Source organism: Chiloscyllium punctatum, chromosome 9, assembly GCF_047496795.1.
Source record: "Chiloscyllium punctatum isolate Juve2018m chromosome 9, sChiPun1.3, whole genome shotgun sequence".
Taxonomy (NCBI): Eukaryota; Metazoa; Chordata; class Chondrichthyes; order Orectolobiformes; family Hemiscylliidae; genus Chiloscyllium; species Chiloscyllium punctatum.
The window spans coordinates 65,288,292-65,305,978 of record NC_092747.1 but is presented as its reverse complement, the minus strand read 5'-3'; positions in this window follow the sequence as shown (position 1 = coordinate 65,305,978).

Below are 17,687 nucleotides of genomic sequence, written 5' to 3'. Positions count from 1 at the left end.
TCCCTATTACATATACCCCATTTATTCTGAAATTATAATGAAATTATACATTGTGATCTTGTGGAAACTACAAATGACAACTTTTACTAAGGAATCAATTTTGATTCTACATAATGTGAAACGCTGGCATTGCCAGATGCAATTTTACTTGGTCAATCTTCTGGCACATAGCAAGGAAATTATGTGAAAATGAATTTCTGGAGTATACAGTTTCCTCTCACTTTTAGTAGAAGGAATGATAGCTAATGAAGACAATCATAGGATTAAAATGAAAATTCCCAAAGAAAGCACAAACATCCTATTTTTTCTTTTATTTTATAGTTTTTTACCACAACATTTGAAAAGATTTCTCAACATGCACAAATGGAACCCCCAGAGTCCACCACCTTTCGTAACTTTCTGTTTGCTGAGCAGAAAATTCAGGTTAATTTGTGATATTTCTGTGATATATATAATTGTGTGCTCTTGGGTAGATGTTGACTTTCTGTGACTTTGTAAACAATGTCAACATCTTTATTTGCATTTCTATTATTTTTTATTTGTGTTAAATTTAATGGTCAACTCACCATCATTCATTTTTACACTCCTGCACAAAGTAAAGGTGCGATAAAGGGAACCAGACTTAAGGGCAGATTTCTATTAGATATGAACTATTGTGAAATGATTACTTCATTATTGTGTTCTGAAAATGGCAAAGTGAACAATGTGACATCCTCCAAGGTCATGGAAGATCTGTGCCTTGTAAGCATTTTTCCACTTGTGAGTTGTTCTTTAGATTTTCTTTGTTGTCATTTTATGAACAGCAAAGCTATAAGATGAAGATATAGTTTCACGGTGACAGTGCTGAGTCACCTAGTTAATTATCTGTCAGACACACTTAGATTTGTATTCTTAGAGTTGAGAATGCAAAGGATAAAAACAAACATAACAGTGGGCATATGCAGGATTGGTCACAATAAAATGTTATTCAAGAAGAGAAGATCAAAGAAAGAGGAGAAAGGCTATTTGAGCAGATTGATGATTACCATTCAATGATTCTTACTACACCCACTTGCAGTTAAAATCATTATCAAATTAAACTTCTGTGACATGGTTTTCCAGCTTCACTACTATCCAATCTGTAGTCTACCATGCTAGGTAACAATGTAGTTTTTTTGTCTGGGATTCCATGCCAGCAACAAAAACGAAAAAGGACCTATGACTGAACAAAAACTTCCACTTTCATGAGATTATGAACCATGCATAAGATCCATGAATAGAAGGGATAGTTTCCCTTGAATGTTTAAATCTTGATTGACAATAACATAACAATGCATCTGAATATGTAAATACTTACAGGACACATTCACCTTCAAATAATCCTGTTTACAAGACTGTTTAAGGGACAAGGAGAAAGTGAGGACTGCAGATGCTGGAGATCAGAGCTGAAAATGTGTTGCTGGAAAAGCGTAGCAGGTCAGGCAGCATCCAAAGAGCAGGAGAATCGATGTTTCGGGCATGAGTCCTTCTTCAGGAATGAGGAGAGTGTGCCAAGCGGGCTGAGATAAAAGGTAGGGAGGAGGGACTTGGGGGAGGGGCATTGGAAATGCGATAGGTGGAAGGAGGTAAAGGTGGGGGTGATAGGCCAGAGTGGGGGTGGGGGCGGAGAGGTTAGGAAGAAGATTGCAGGTTAGGAAGGTGGTGCTGAATTCGAGGGTTGGGACTGAGACAAGGTGCAGGGAGGGGAAATGAGGAAGCTGGAGAAATCTGAATTCATCCCTTGTGGTTGGAGGGTTCCTAGGCGGAAGATGAGGCGCTCTTCCTCCAGCTGACGTGTTGCTATGGTCTGGTGATGGAGGAGTCCAAGGACCTGCATGTCCTTGGTGGAGTGGGAGGGGGACCTGATGTGGCCTCCTCTGTATTGCGGAACGTTTCAGAGAACACTTCTGGGACACGCGGACCAACCAACCCAACCACCCCGTGGCCCAACACTTCAACTCCCCCTCCCACTCCACCAAGGACATACAGGTCTTTGGACTCCTCCATCGCCAGACCATAGCAACACGACGGCTGGAGGACGAGCGCCTCATCTTCCGCCTAGGAACCCTCCAACCTCAAGGGATGAACTCAGATTTCTCCAGTTTCCTCATTTCCCCTCCCTGCACCTTGTCTCAGTCCCAACCCTCGAATTCAGCACCACCTTCTTAACCTGCAATCTGCTTCCTGACCTCCCCACCCCCACCCCCACTCCGGCCTATCACCCTCAACTTTACCTCCTTCCACCTATCACATTTCCAACGCCCCTCCCCCAAGTCCCTCCTCCCTACCTTTTATCTTAGCCTGCTTGGCACACTCTCCTCATTCCTGAAGAAGGGCTCATGCCCGAAACGTCGATTCTCCTGCTCCTCGGATGCTGCCTGACCTGCTGTGCTTTTCCAGAACACTTTTTCTGCTCTGTTTAAGGGACAAAAAATGTTTAATGGACAATCTGACTACCATACTACACCACAAGCTGAGCACAACTCTTATTTTCAAAGCTCAGTTGAAAATAGTTAGAACAAGGTAAATATGCATATTTGGAGATTATAAATTAAACCAAAATGTTTAGTTTTAGGACCACTCTGGTGTACTCTCACACGATGTTACATTAAAGAGTTGACAATGTATTTGTAGTCTGCTGCATAGTTGGCAGAATAGCAACAGCAACAATGCCATGAAGATGAGGAGGGATCCCTTGAAGAATAAAACAGTTCTCAGGTTGCTGGTGCACCAGGCACTGACTGATGACTTTTCAATGGAGGAGCTCAGGTTTCCACCTGTGAGCCAGCATTAGAACTGGAATAACTTCTGTAATAATTTTATTTTGACCTTTGTATGTCCAACTGGGAATTATACACAAGTGCAGAGGAACTACTTTGATGTAGAGACATTCGCATGGTGTGTGAGACATTCAAAATGGAAAATTCAAGAATTCACCATCATATTAAGGCCTCGGAATTCTTGATTTGGAGGAAGTGTTTGTTGTGTGCTACAGCTCAGCATGTGTTATCCTTACTCAGCGCTACACACTGCAGTATAAATTTTAATCTGCATCAATGAAATGTCAAGAATTTGAGATGTTATCCCCAATGTTACCTCTATGCATTAGTAAATACCTTAAATCTAAAAGTTGGAGTTACAGCAACCAGATTTTGCCATTTTATATATTTTGGATTTGTTTTCTTTATTATAGTGATAAATGGTGGATTAAAATGCTGGTCCAGAGACACATGATTAGTGTGATAGGGAAGGTATAAGGTGGAAATTATGTCATTTTTAACTGGCAGGATAGGTAATTCCACACTGTTTCTCTAGTTCAAACCATCCAAAGCTTGTTTGGAGCTTACAGAAAAGGATTGGAATATTGAAAGTTATAGACAGGCTGAAGAAATTGTCTCTCTTCTCGCACCAACCGACAACTTCTTCATGGTGTCCTGGAGCTCCAGAACAGAGGATGCTACCTCCTCAGACGCCCACGACCTCCTGCTGCACAGGACAATCACAACTCTCATTATCATGCTCCTCCTACTCTCTCATTCTGAATTTTCTGATCTTCATGACTCACTGCTGACTGCTTAGTACTGATAGTCTCATAAGGTTTCTCTGGAAGTCTCTCCACATAATCCTCTCATTAACCTTCTCAATATACAGTGGGAGCCAGTCATGGCTACACAAGAACATCACTCTAACCCTGTAAGAAAGCCAACAGGGCAAAGAGGGGCATGTACTTTGTAAAGGAATGCTCTTCAAGCTACACAGGTGGCAAAGCATGTGGACATTCAACACCCAGAACCTGAATGGAGAAAACTGCTGGCATCAAAGGGACAAGAAAGCAGAAAGCATGGTGACCAAAAGCAGTTGGCTGGCTATCTTTAAAAATGAAAGACTCCAGACCTGACAATAGAAATATAACTGTCAGATTTTGAGTAATTTACCAAATGAAGGGAAGCACCCTTAGCAAGGAAGGCACAGCCTTAATTATCAGGAAGCCACTCAAGAGGAAAGCAAGGGAGAATGAAAGTCATACCCTGAACACAAGATCAATCAGTGAACTAACCAGAGATGACCCGAGATCCAGTGCAACACAGCCAACCATGCCTTCATAGTTGAGCACCTCATTTTTCACATGCTATGCCCTGTCACTGGCCTTCAAAGTCACCATTACCTAAAACTTCCACAAATGATCAGTTGTAGACTATAGTGGTATCTTGGAAACAGCAGCATGCTTCTATATTTCACAAGTCACTGATGCTCTCACAGAATGGTGGTACTGTTACAGTGCAGCTAGAGGCTATTTGGCCCATTGTGTCTGCACTATCTTTGGATATCATAGCTGTTTAACAACAGATGAGGTCTCACAGAGGCATTGGATCCCACCTTCATTCCTTGATTTCCCCAGTGAAGGTATCATCAAATGAATTCATATGGTCATCAAGAACCCAGTGATCAACCAATGAGATCAATCCACAGGGAAAGCTTCCACACCCTCAATGCCTAACTGGTCTACCAGCACAGTAAGAGCTTCCTCCATTATGTGCTCACCTTCTGACATCTACCGTGTCTCCTTCATCCTGCGCGATTCACGCCTGCATTATATGGGGAGGTGATGGCGCAGTGGTAATATTGCTGGACGGGTGATCAGATAACATTCTGGGGTCCTGTTTTGAATCCTGCCACAGCAGAAGTTGGAATTTGAACTCAATAAATATCTGGATTTAAGAGTCTAATGATGACCATGAATCCATTGTCAATTGTTGGAAAAACCCAATGGTTCACAAATGCCCTTTAGAGAAGGAAGCTGCCATCCCGACATGTGACTCTAGACCCACAGCAATTTGGTAGTGAGCTTTTTTTGGTCAGTATTTGGATTCTCAGATCTTCCACTGTAAGGATTTTTTTTCCTACTTACTTTGCCCAGACATCTCTTGATTTTAAACACTTCCATCAAATCTTTCCAAACTTTTCTTCTCTAAGGAGAAAAGTCCTAGCTTCTCCAAATTAGTTGTGAAAAGGAAGATCCGAATCTCCAGAACCACTTTTGTAATTTTTTTTCTGCATTGTCTCCAAACACCTTTTATTTTCCCTAAAATCTGGTGCTGAGAATTGGGCACTATAGTTGAATCCAAATCATTGCTTTATGAAGCTCATTATAACTTTCACAAGTTCATATATGTCTTATTAAGTGGTTTCTCAGACATGAAGATAAGAACATAACATAAAAACATAAGAACATAAATTGGTCTTTCAATTTCACCAACTTGCACACTTAAACCTCCAGCTCCCTGTGTTACCACCCCTCCTTGAACACTATAATATTTATGATATACTGCGTTTCTTTACTCTTCCTCCCCAAGTATATCACTTGGCAACTCTCTGTATCAAATTTCATTCACCAACCTGTCTGCCTATTCTATCAACCTCTCCAAATCCTCTTAAAGCCTATCACTGTCCTCCTTCCCAGTTTTATGCATTCTACAAACTTTGAAATTGCACATCCAAGTCTCAACCCTTAGTATGGACTAAGAAAAGCTGTGTTGTAATAGTGATTACTAGGAGCCCCAAACTATAGCTTTCTCATTTTGATAAAAATCTGTTCACATTTAATGCCTGTTCTCTGTTGTTTAACTTTGTATAAATGTTGCAACAATTTCTGCTATTCAGTGGGCATCAATTTTCCAGACAAACCTTTTACGTGGACCTTTATCAAGTTCCCTGCTTCTGGGCCTGAAACTCATGGTTCACGTCCATTTCAGACTTAAAGGAAAGGATGGTGTGTTCTTGGCATGGCAAAACAGATTGATTACCAACCTTTAATTATTTCAGTATGCGTGATGGCTGATGGTGAAAATTTCTAGATGAACCATACTGTAGAAAGTAGTGGCATCACCGCAGTGTCTTGCCAAGCATATTATGGGTCAACTCAAATCCAGTAGAAGTACTTTGTTTCCAATGTTCTTTTCGGGCATGCTAATTGAAGAGAAAGTGTTGTACAAAGAGATTTCAAAAATTTATTTCTCATATGTTTTGCCTGATTGAGAGCAATGAAAGCTAACATATATGTCAGATGTCGTTTGAAAATGCTCAAGTGAATTGCCTTGGGATCTTTTAGCACATTAACAATACTATATAAATGCACATTGCTGTTGTGGCTATTCTGTTCTGAAGTCAAGTAAAATGCTTAGACTGGACGGTAGCAGCAGTTTATTATGCTCTTTTAAGGGTTAATCTATTCATCTATAATGCATTGAAGTTTGTAGTAGAAATAACAACATATCAATGACAGAGTCCATCATCAATGTACAAATCAACTATCCAGTTGATGGATTAAGAAATACATGATAAGTCAATAAGTTCATGCACTTGCTGGTTCAGTTACAGCATTGTTTCATTTGCTTTGCACAAATAGTATCTTGCCCTTGCCAATTTGACAAATGCTAATGAAATGGCAGTAATCTGTATTGGCTCTGAAACTGAACATGTTAAGCCAGTGATAAGTTGTTCTTAGTGATTTTAAATATTTTAAATACTTTTCTTACTATTGCTTTCTGACATTTTTCTCTTTCCCAATTCAATTATTTATTTTCTCTATTTTGATAGAACTCCACGAAGGCTGGTATCCAATCATCAAGTCACCCTTTATTTACACATGCATAATGGAACATAGAGCATAGAACAGTATAGCGCAGGAATGGGCCCTTTGGTCTATGATATTGTGCCGAACATAATGCCAAATTAAACTATTGCCTTCTGCCTGTCCTTTGCTCATAGCCCTTCATTCCTTGCATTTTCATGTGCTTATGTAAAAGCACCTTATACACCCCTATCGTATCTGCCTCCACCACCACACCTGACAGTGTGTTCCAGTCATCTACCAGTCTCTATATAAAAAACTTGCCCCTCACATCTCCTTTGAACTTTCCTCTCTCACCTTAAATGCATGCTCCCTAGTATTAGACATTTCAACTCTGGGAAAAAGATTCTGACTGTCAACTTTACCTCTGTCTCTCATAATTTTATAAACTTCTATCAAGTCTCCCCTCAGCTACTGTCGCTACAGAGTACATGACACTGATTCAGTAATTCAATGATTTGAATTTTAACTTTCTCTCTGTCATTTCTGTTTCTATCATAATCCTTAACTATTAATGATGATATTGTTGGTCCAGCTGCTGATTGAGGTACCAATCACCATACCCTGTTGTCTTCAGCTCAATGTTACCAGCCCATACTTCCAACAAATGGTTTTGAGCGTTGGAAGATAGCTCGTTAAAAGAACCTGTTCCACCATTCCAGTTCCAGCAGGATGTAGCCTAATCCAGTAAATCTCCAACATTATGTGCATGCTTCTCAATGTTATAATACCCCTTGTAACCACATTTTGATGATACGCTTATCCACAGTGTTGACTCAGCATTGCAACAAAGTATCATCCTAGATTATATCCTAAATTCGCTGGAGTGGGACTAATTCTTGAGACAGGTATGACAATTGTTTTAAGAAACCAGACAGGCATAGTGTTGATTTGCCAGATTATTGGAATCCTGGTTTCCACTTCACCATGATACATTACTGTATATTTTTCTGCCATCAAAACATCCATGGAGAACATTGCTTGAACTTTCTGCAAGTTGGACAACATCAGGGTGGTGCTCAGAGATGATATGGGTTTTATGGAAAACAAGATTGAATCCATTTGGTTGGAAATTAGAAATTCTAAGAGGAAACAGTCACTGATAGGCAGAGTCTATAGGCAACCAAATACTAACATCATATTGGGATGGGCAATAGCAAAGAGATAACTGATGCCTGTAAAAATGGTGTGGCAATTATCATGGGGGATTTTAATTTACATATCGATTGGTCGAACCAGCTCAAGCAGGGTGGCCTTGAGGAGTAGTTCGTTGGTGTATCTGTGATAATTTTCTTGAACAGTATGTAATGGAACTGATGAGGGAGCAAACTATCTTAGATCTGGTCCTGTGTAATGAGACAGGAATAATTAATGACCTCATAGTTAGGGATCCTCTTGGAAGGAGCAATCATAGCATGGTTGAATTTAGAAAACACAGATGGAGAGTGCAAAGACAAAATCCAATACCTGGGTCCCATGCTTGAAAAAAGGGATTACAATTGAATGAGGTAGGACTTGGCTAAAGTAGACTGGAAACAAAGATTTTATGGGGGGGGGAGGTAGGACAGATAATGAGCAGTGGAGGAATTTCAAAACAATTTTTCAAAGTGCTCAGCAGAAATATATTCCAGTGAACAAGAAGGACTGTAAGAAAAGGGTTAATAATGGGTGTTGAAGGAAATAAGGGAGGCTATCAAATTGAAAGAGAAGGCACACAAATTGGCCAAAAATAGCATGAACCGAGAAGATTGGTAAACTTTAAAGGTCAACAGGAAGCCACAAAAACAGCTATAAAGTAAGATAGAACATGAGAAAATAAACTAGCACAGACTATAAAGGCAGATAGTAAAAGTTTCCACAAACATATAAAATGAAAAAGAGTGAGAAAGGGAATTTAGTCATGGGATATGATGAAATGGCCGAGGCTTTGAACAAGTATTTTGTATCAGTCTTCACAGTGGAGAACACTAATAACATGCCAGTAATTGACAAAGAGACAAAGGTAGGTGAGGACATGGAAACAATCATTATTACAGAAGAGATAGTGTTGGGCAAGCTAATGGAGCTAAAGACTGATACGTCTCCTGGCCCCAATGGAATGCATCCCAGGGTACTAAAAGAGGTGGCGGGAGAAATAGCAAGTGCACTAGTGGTAATTGTCCAAAATTCACCGGACTCTGGGATAGTACCAGCAGATTGGAAAACAGCAAATGTGACGCCATTTGGGAGATAGACAAAACATGGGGAGTTATAGACTAGTTAGCTTAACCTCTGTAGTGGGAAATATGCTTGAGTCTATTATAAAGGAAGAGATAGCAAGCCATCTCAATATAAATTGCCCCATTGGGCAGACACAGCATGGGTTCATGTGGGCAGGTCATGCTTGACAAATCTTTTGGAATTCTATACAGATATTAAAAGCAAGATGGACAATGGGAACCCAGTAGATGTGACGTATCTAGATTTCCAAAAAGCCTTCAACAAGGTGACGCAAAAGAGGCTGCTGCCTAAGATAAAGATGCATGGCATTAGGAATGAAGTATTAGCATGGATAGAGGATTGGTTGACTAACTGGAAGCAAAGAGTGCTATTCTGGCTGGCAATTAGCAACTGGTAGTGTGCCTCAGGGGTCAGTATTGGGACTGCAATTACTCACAATTTACATTGATGATTTAGTGTTGGGGACATGCAGAGTGTCAAAGTTTGCAGATGACACTAAGATGAGTAGTAGAGCAAAGTGTGCAGAGGACTGTGAACCTTTGTAGAGGAACATAAATACATTGAGAGAGTGGGACAAGGTCTGGCAGATGGATTACAATGTAAATAAATGTGAATGGTAAAAAGTTGCAACATACTGCGATGCAGAGGGACCTTGGTGTCCATGTGTATGAATTACAGAGGGTTGATCTGCAGGTATAACAAGTAATTAGGGAAGGCAAATGGAATTTTGTCCTTCATTGCTAAAGGGAATGAGTTTAAAAGCAGAGAGGTTATGTTGCAGCTTACAAGGTGCTGTTGATGCCACACTGAGTACTGTGTGCAGGTTTGGTCTCCTTACTTGAGAAAGGATATACTGGCACTGGAGGGGGTGCAGATGAGGTTCACTAGGTTGGTTCCGGAGTTCACGGGTATGGCTTATGAGGACAGACGGAGTAGATTGGGATGATATTCATTGGAATTTAGAAGAATGAGGGATGATCTTGTCGAAACATATCAAATTATGAAGGGAATAGATGAGATAGATGTAGAGAGGATGCTTCCACTGGCAGGAAAAAGTAGGACCAGAGGGCAAAGTCTCAAGATTAGAGGGAGCAGATTTAGGACTGAATTGAAAAGGAACTTCACCCAGAGGGTTGTTAATCTGTGGAATTCCCTGCCCAGTGAAGTAATTGGTGCTACTTCAGTAAATGTTTTTAAAGCTAAGGTAGTTTTTTTTGAACAATAAAGGAATTAAAAGTAGTGGTGAGAGCACAGGTAAGTGGACCTGAGTCCACAAAAAGATCAGTCATGTTCTTATTGAATGGTAGAGCAGACTCGAAGGGCCAGATGGCCAACTCCTGCTCCCAGTTCTTACCTTCTTATGTTCTTTCTTACTGAGGTCAGCTACTCAGTGTGCTAACTGGTGTAGATCTTCCAAAGTGCATTTCCGCTATATCCGAAGTAGATAACTCAGGGCTCATATCAATAAAAAATTCTGAACAATGAGCTGTAAAGCTAATGATCATATTTTTCTGTTGATGATACTTTTTAATATTGTTTTGTTTATCTTCCACTCTAGAGTAGTCATTTCAGAAGTAGAGAATACTCAAGATAGGCATGGCACTCTGACAAATAATTGTGTTTATTTTCTTTAGAGTGATCAAAAGGGTCTCAAATAATTAACTAATACCAAACAGCCTACAATGATTAAAATACCTGTCCATGTGGCATAACTTAAAGTTAAAGATAGCTGTAAGTCACTGAAGGCTAAAAATAAATTAATGATTTCTTATCAGAGAAAGATCATCTTTACCCTGTCTAGGAATGCACAAGTGATGCTAAATAGACTCCTCAGAAAAAGAGAGTTAAGTGCTTTTGACAGTAAATTAAATAACTGACATGAAAGCTGTTTGTAGGCTGAAATAATGAAGGTTTAGGAGTTAATTTTGAGGTTAGAGAAATTAGTGAGGCTAACTCTCAATAGATGAATGAAGGTAGACATCAAACATTGGAGATGGTGATAGTTTAGTTAGACTTGAGGCAATATTGAGTAGTGAGTGGTGAAACACAATCTCATTGCGGAAAACTTTTAACTCTGTGTGCACCATTTAGCTTTTAAAATGGCATGCATGATGCATACACACACATCTGGCCTGAGGTGCACTTGATGCAAATTTGCAAAGTCAATAGCACATGCAAGGTACATCTGACCCACGGAAACAGGATAGATAGATTGTGTTTGCAATCATTGTGTGATAGTGATTGAACACCAGTACTGCCAGTAGCTCAGTGCTCCAGTTAATGTGGGATTGTTAACTTTATACACAAACAGGACAGCCATGTCCCCCACCCTCATCAATATGGTTTAAAGAGTTCACTAACTATATTCAAATTCATCGTTGTCCGATTTCTATTGGTTACCAGAGTTGTTTAAAATTGCTGAAGTTAGCAGGCAGATGCGCTACATGGGCTGTCAGATTTTCTTCTACCTTCAAGGCTTCTGCACAATTCACTTGCTTCCAGATGTAGATACAGTGATATGAATGCTGCCTAAACTGCATTATGAAGTTGTAGTGGTAAAAGAAGTTGTGGTAGCATATGGACTACACTTTTCAACTTCCATTATATCACGTTAATACCTTTGGACTTTGTGAACTACAATTGTTTAAAAAATAGAAGAAACATGGAACTTGAATGGCTGCATTTGACCACAGATTGGCACAAGTTCAGGAAACTCGCATGGAATAAACAAAATTGTCTGAACGTGAAATTACTACTTTACCTAAACAACTTGGTCAGTAATTTACACAGGCTGGTGAGTGCAGATTGCTCATGCTGCCACCGGCAGAACAGATATCTGGAAGACAACTTAACAATTGGATGCCCACCTTGTGGCCATAACATGCTGCAGGCTAAATTAGCTAGTTTTGGGTCTACCATCCCTGACTTAAAGGAAAGTCCCACTGTTAACAGCCATTGGCCAAAATGATTGGTTAGTCACTCCCAGCAGTGCTAGAGCTCATAACTGTGCTGATGGTGCAAGAGCAGATCATGGCTGCCCCGCAAAGTTACATCATGGGGTTATGGTCAGGAGTGGGGACAGACCATAACCAGGGAGGGAGGAGTGGGAGTTAGGGGACCACGTTTTATTAGACAGATAGCAAGACTGGAAGGTTGGGGTAAAATTTTGGGTGTACCTCTGCTGCATGTAGTGGGTCCCTGGCTGAGGTGCCCACCTTCCTTCCTGTCTTTGCTCATGTCAGCACTTAATAACAACTTACCCAGCATACTTTTGACATCGGCAGTGTATTATCAACACTAATTGAGCATTAGCCAGCTTCATTAACTCAATTATTTATTTACATAGAATGAATAATCTGCCAGTTCTGGTTCCCACTCATGCTCTGTGTTATGTGGTGGAAATTGGGGTTCAAAGAAAATGGTGAGCTGGAGTTGACTTATTTTAATTGCCTGGATGCTGACTTAAAACACAGTAGGGCAATATGATATCCAGGCAGAAGTGAGGACTACAGATGCTGCAGATTAGAGTCAAGAATGTGATGCTGGACAAGTACAGCAGGTCAGGCAGCATTCAAGGAGCAGGAAAATCAACATTTGGGGCAAAGGCCCTTCATCAGGAATGAGGCTAGGAGCTTCAGGGGTGGAGAGATAAATGGATGGGGGGACTGTAGCTGAGAGTGCGATAGGTGGATGGAGGTGGGGGTAATGGTGATAGGTTTGAGGGGAAGGTGGAGCAGATGGTGGGAAGGAAGAATGACAGATGGGACAGGTCATGAGGGCAGTGCTGAACTGGAAGATAAGGTGGTGGAGGGGAAATGAGGAAACTTGTGAAATCCACATTGATGCCATGGGGTTGGAGGGTCTTGAGGTGGAAGATGAGGCTTTCTTCCTCCAGGTGTTGGGTGGTCAGGGAGTGGCATCATCCTCTGCCATTTCCACCATCGACAAACTGACCCCCACCTCCAGAGATATATTTCCCTCCCCACCTCTTTCTGCATTCCGTAAAGACCGTTCCTTCCGTGACTACCTCGTCAGGTCCACGCCCCCTAACAGCCCACACTCCCCTCCTGGCACCTTCTCCTGTCGCTACAGGATTTTCAAAACCTGTGCCCACACCTCCCCCCTCACCTCTCTCCAAGGCCCTAAAGGAACTTCCACATCCATCAAAGTTTCACCTTCACTTCCACACATCATTTACTGTATCTGTTGCTCCCGATGTGGTCTCCTTTACATTGAGGAGACAGGATGCCTACTTGCAGAGTGCTTCAGAGAACATCTCGAGGCCACCTGCACCAATCAACCCCACAGCCCTGTGGCCAAACACTTCAACCCTCCCTCCCGCTCCACCGAGGACATGCAAGTCCTGGGCCTCATCCATCACCACTCCCTTACCACCCAATGCCTGGAGGAAAAACACCTCAACCTCTGCCTCAGGACCCTCCAACCCCATGGCATCAATGTGGATTTCACCTCATGTCCCCTCCCCTCCACCTTATCCCAGGTCCAACCTTCCAGCTCAGCACCACCCTCATGATTTGTCTGACCTGTCCATCTTCCTTCCCACCTATCCACTCCACCTTCCTCTCCGACCTATCACCTTCAGAACCACCTCCATCCACCTATTGCATTCTCAGCTACCTTTGCCCTAGCCCCGCCCCCCTAATATATATCTTTCCAACCCCAAAGCTCCCAGCCTCATTCATGATGAAGGACTTTTGCCTGAAATATCAGTTTTCCTGCTCCTCAGATGTTGCCTGACCTACTGTGCTTTTCCAGCACCACACTCTTGACTCAATATGATATCATTCAGTATACAATAAAAAAAAAGTCTCCTAGCAAAATCAGTAATCTAACCAAAGAAAATTCATCAATAACATGAAGGGCTGGAAGACTCTCTCTTTTCTTGTTTTCTTCTCATCACCTCAAAAGCCAACAGCAGTGACTAAATAAATTACAGGAACTTCCATCCATTAAGAACTCGAGGAGTTTGGAAATTTCAGGAGTGTTGAGGATGTTGCAGTGATTGTAACAGTGTCAGCCAGGTGGACATTCATAGAATATGAGTTCCCTGATTGGGGTTGTTACCCTGATTCAATTATTCATATGTGCTACTCACTCAACTTGTTCAAACCATGTTGAAGCATCTCTCCATCTTCCTCACAATTCACCCTCCCATTCAGCTTTGTGTGATTTACAAACTTGAAGACATTACAATTAGTTTTATTATCTAACTTATTGATAAATGTTGCTAATAGTTGGGGTCCAATCACTAATTGCTGCAGTAATCCAGGAGTCACAGTCTGCCTTTCAAAAAAAGATCCATTTATTTCTGCTCTTTGTTTCCTGTCTGTCACCCAGTTCTTTATTCATGAACATTCAATACACTTAATTCCATGCTCATTAATTTTACATCTTAATTTCTAATGTGAGACTTTATTGAATACCTTCTAAATGTCTAAGTTAACAACATCCACTGACTATGAATTACATTCTTAAATTTTTCAGTAGATTTGTCAAGCACAATTTCCGTTTTGTAAATCCTTGCTGATTCTTTCCAATTCTGTCACTGTTTTCCAAGTGCTCCACTATTACATATTTTATAGTGGACTCCAACATTTCCCCATTATTGATGTCAGGCTAGCAGATTTATATTTCTGTTTCATCTCCACCTCCTATTTTAATTAGGTGTGGGGTTAAATTGGCCTTTTATCCAGAGGAATAGTTCCAGAGATTACTGAGCCTTGAAAGAGGACCACAAAAGAATCATCATCATAGAAACATAACAGTGGACTCTTCAGCCCATTGAATCCATACCAAAGAGAATCTCACATAAGGTTGCAGTTCCTACAGCTAATCCACCTAACTGGCATGTCCTCGACTCTCTGGCCAATTTAGCATGGCCAATCCACCTAACTTACACATCTTTGAAATGTGGGAGGAAACCAGCAAACCCAGAGTAAACCCATGCAGACATGAAGAAAACATGCAAATCCAACTCAAGACAGTTGCTGAGGTTGGAATTGAAACCAGGCCTCTGGTGTTATGAGGCAGCAGTACTAACCGCTGAGTTACCATGCTGCCCAAGCCTTCCATTATTTATAAGACAATTGCCTGAAGTATGCTGTGATGTAGATTATCAAGCCCTGGGAATTTATAAACCTTCAATCCCGTCAGTTTCCGCAATACCATTTCCATACTAATACTAATATTTCCATACTAATACTGATTTCCTTCTTTCTTATAAGCCACCAATATTTTTGAGGCATTATTTGTGTCCTCTTTTGTGAAGACAGAAATAAAGCATGTATTTAATTTCTTTTTTCTTTGTTTCCATTATAACATTCTGGCTTCTGGCTTTAACTGTTCTGACTGTTTATTTAGCAGAATTATTTCCAATCCAAGTTTCTCTCTCTCAAACTGAAAGCTAAAGTCTACCATGTAATGTTTTCTATTTCCTCAAAGATCTTTTAGTTTGAGCTAATTTATTAAACATCCATCATTTTCCATTACCAGAAACAAAATCATGTGATACCTGGCTGGATTCACAACATAATGTTCCAGGAAATGTTTTGAATACACCCTTTGAATTCTTTACACTCTGTGAATTCTTTTTTGTGGCTACCTTTCCCAATATATGGGAAGATTAAGGTTACTCACAACTAATTTACAGGTTTTCTATATGCCAGCATTATCTTGTGATTTATTGTCTGGTCCAGTATATATAGCTACTCCAACCAGTGACTTCTCCCCTTGTTATTTCTTACTCTACATTTATGAATTGCACATTGTCTGATCCAAACTCATTTCTTTCTGGGTGTAGGTTTGTTCGGTTTCAGATGTTTCATCACTATATTAGGAAACATCATCAGTGAGCCTCCGGATGGAGCACTGCTGGTATGGTATAGGGTCCTATACAGACAACAAGCAAAACTAATGTCATTTACAAAGTACCTTGCAAGAACTGTAACAAACATTACATTGGGATAAACAGGCAGAAAACTAGCCACCAGGATACATGAGCATCAACTAGCCACAAAAGACATGACCCACTCTCACTAGTATCTTTACATACAGATGAGGAAGGACAGCATTTTGACTGGGACAACACATCCATCCTAGGACAAGTCAAACAGAGACAGGCGGGAGAATTCCTAGAAGCATGGCATCCCAACCAGAACTCTATCAACAAACACATTGACTTGGATCCCATTTACCTCCCTCTGAGCAAAAGAACAGGAAATGACATCACCACAGGAAATGTGGGAGGAAACCGGCACACCCAGAATAAACCCATGCAGACATGGACAAAATGTGCAAATCCGACTCAGACAGTTGCTGAGGGTGAAATTGAACTGAGGTACCCTGATGCTATGAGGCAGCAGGGCTAACCACCAATCTAAGGAAACCTAAAGGCATAAGTAAAAAGCAGGCCATACTACCAGTGTTTCATCCAGAGGTTCATTGATGATGTTACCTAGTATGATGATGAAATGTCTGAAACCGAACCTTACAGCTGAGCGAGCAAACCTACATCCAGACCCTCAACTTGAGCTACAACTCTTCTCAAAGCTTATTATCATTTCTTTCCATCTTACTTATTTCAGCCAGTACTAACAAAGCTATAAAACTACTCTTTGCTTCCTGCCTGTTCTTTTGAAAACTCACATACCTCATACATTTCCTCAACACTGGAGCCCTGCAAGGATGCATAGTCAGTCCCCTTCTGTACTCCCTGTACATGCATGACTGCACAGCCAAATTTTGCCTGAGCTTCATCTACAAGTTCGCTGATGACACCACCATTGTAGGCCAGAAATCAAACAATGGCAAGACAAAATATAGAAAGGAGATAGAATGCTTGGAGACGAGGTGCAAAGATAACAATCTCTCAATGTCAGCAAAGCTAAAGAGCTGATCATTGACTTCAGGAAGCAAGGAGGAGGACACACCCCTATCTACATTAATGGAGCTAAGGTAGAGATGGTCGAAAGCGTCAAGTTCCTGGGAGTGACAATCACCAATAGTCTATCCTGGACCATCCACATTAGTTCGATAGTTAAAAAGATACAACAATGCCTCTTCTTCCTCAGGAGGCTAAGGAAATTCAGCATGTCCATAAGGACCCTTACCAACTTTTACAGATGTACCATAGAAGGCATTCTATCTGGATGCACCATAGCTTGGTGCTGCAACTGCTCTGCCCAGGATCATAAGAAACTACAGAAAGTTGTAAACACAGCCCAAACCATCACACAAGCCAACCTTCCATCCATTGACTCCATCTACACATCTCAGAAGAGCAGTCCACATCATCAAAGACCCCTCCCACCCCAGTTACATACCCTTCCAACCTCTTCCATCAGGCAGAAGATACAAAAGTTTAAACAGATGCACTGACAGGTTGAAGAACAGCTTCTTCCTTGCTGTTACTGGACTTCTGAATGGACCTCTCAGATTTCAAACCTAATGTTGACATTGATTTTATACACCTTGTTTGCAGATATAACTTTGTATTTCTCACTTTATTCAATCTTCCTTTGATGTATGTTATGATCTGTTCTACTGCATGAAAATCAAAACAACACTGAAGTTATGTACATGTGACAATAATAAATCAAATCAAATATATTTAGTTGACAAGTTAAGATCGACTTAACCCATAGCAAGCTTGATGATAAACCTGGCTAAGAGTGAGGTCACAAAAGTTACATTCTTGGGCCATGTCATTGGACATGGAAAGATGACCCCATTGGAAATAAAGGTTACTGAGGAGATTCCCATACCATTGATTAAGAGGGAAGTACCATAAGTCTGAGGC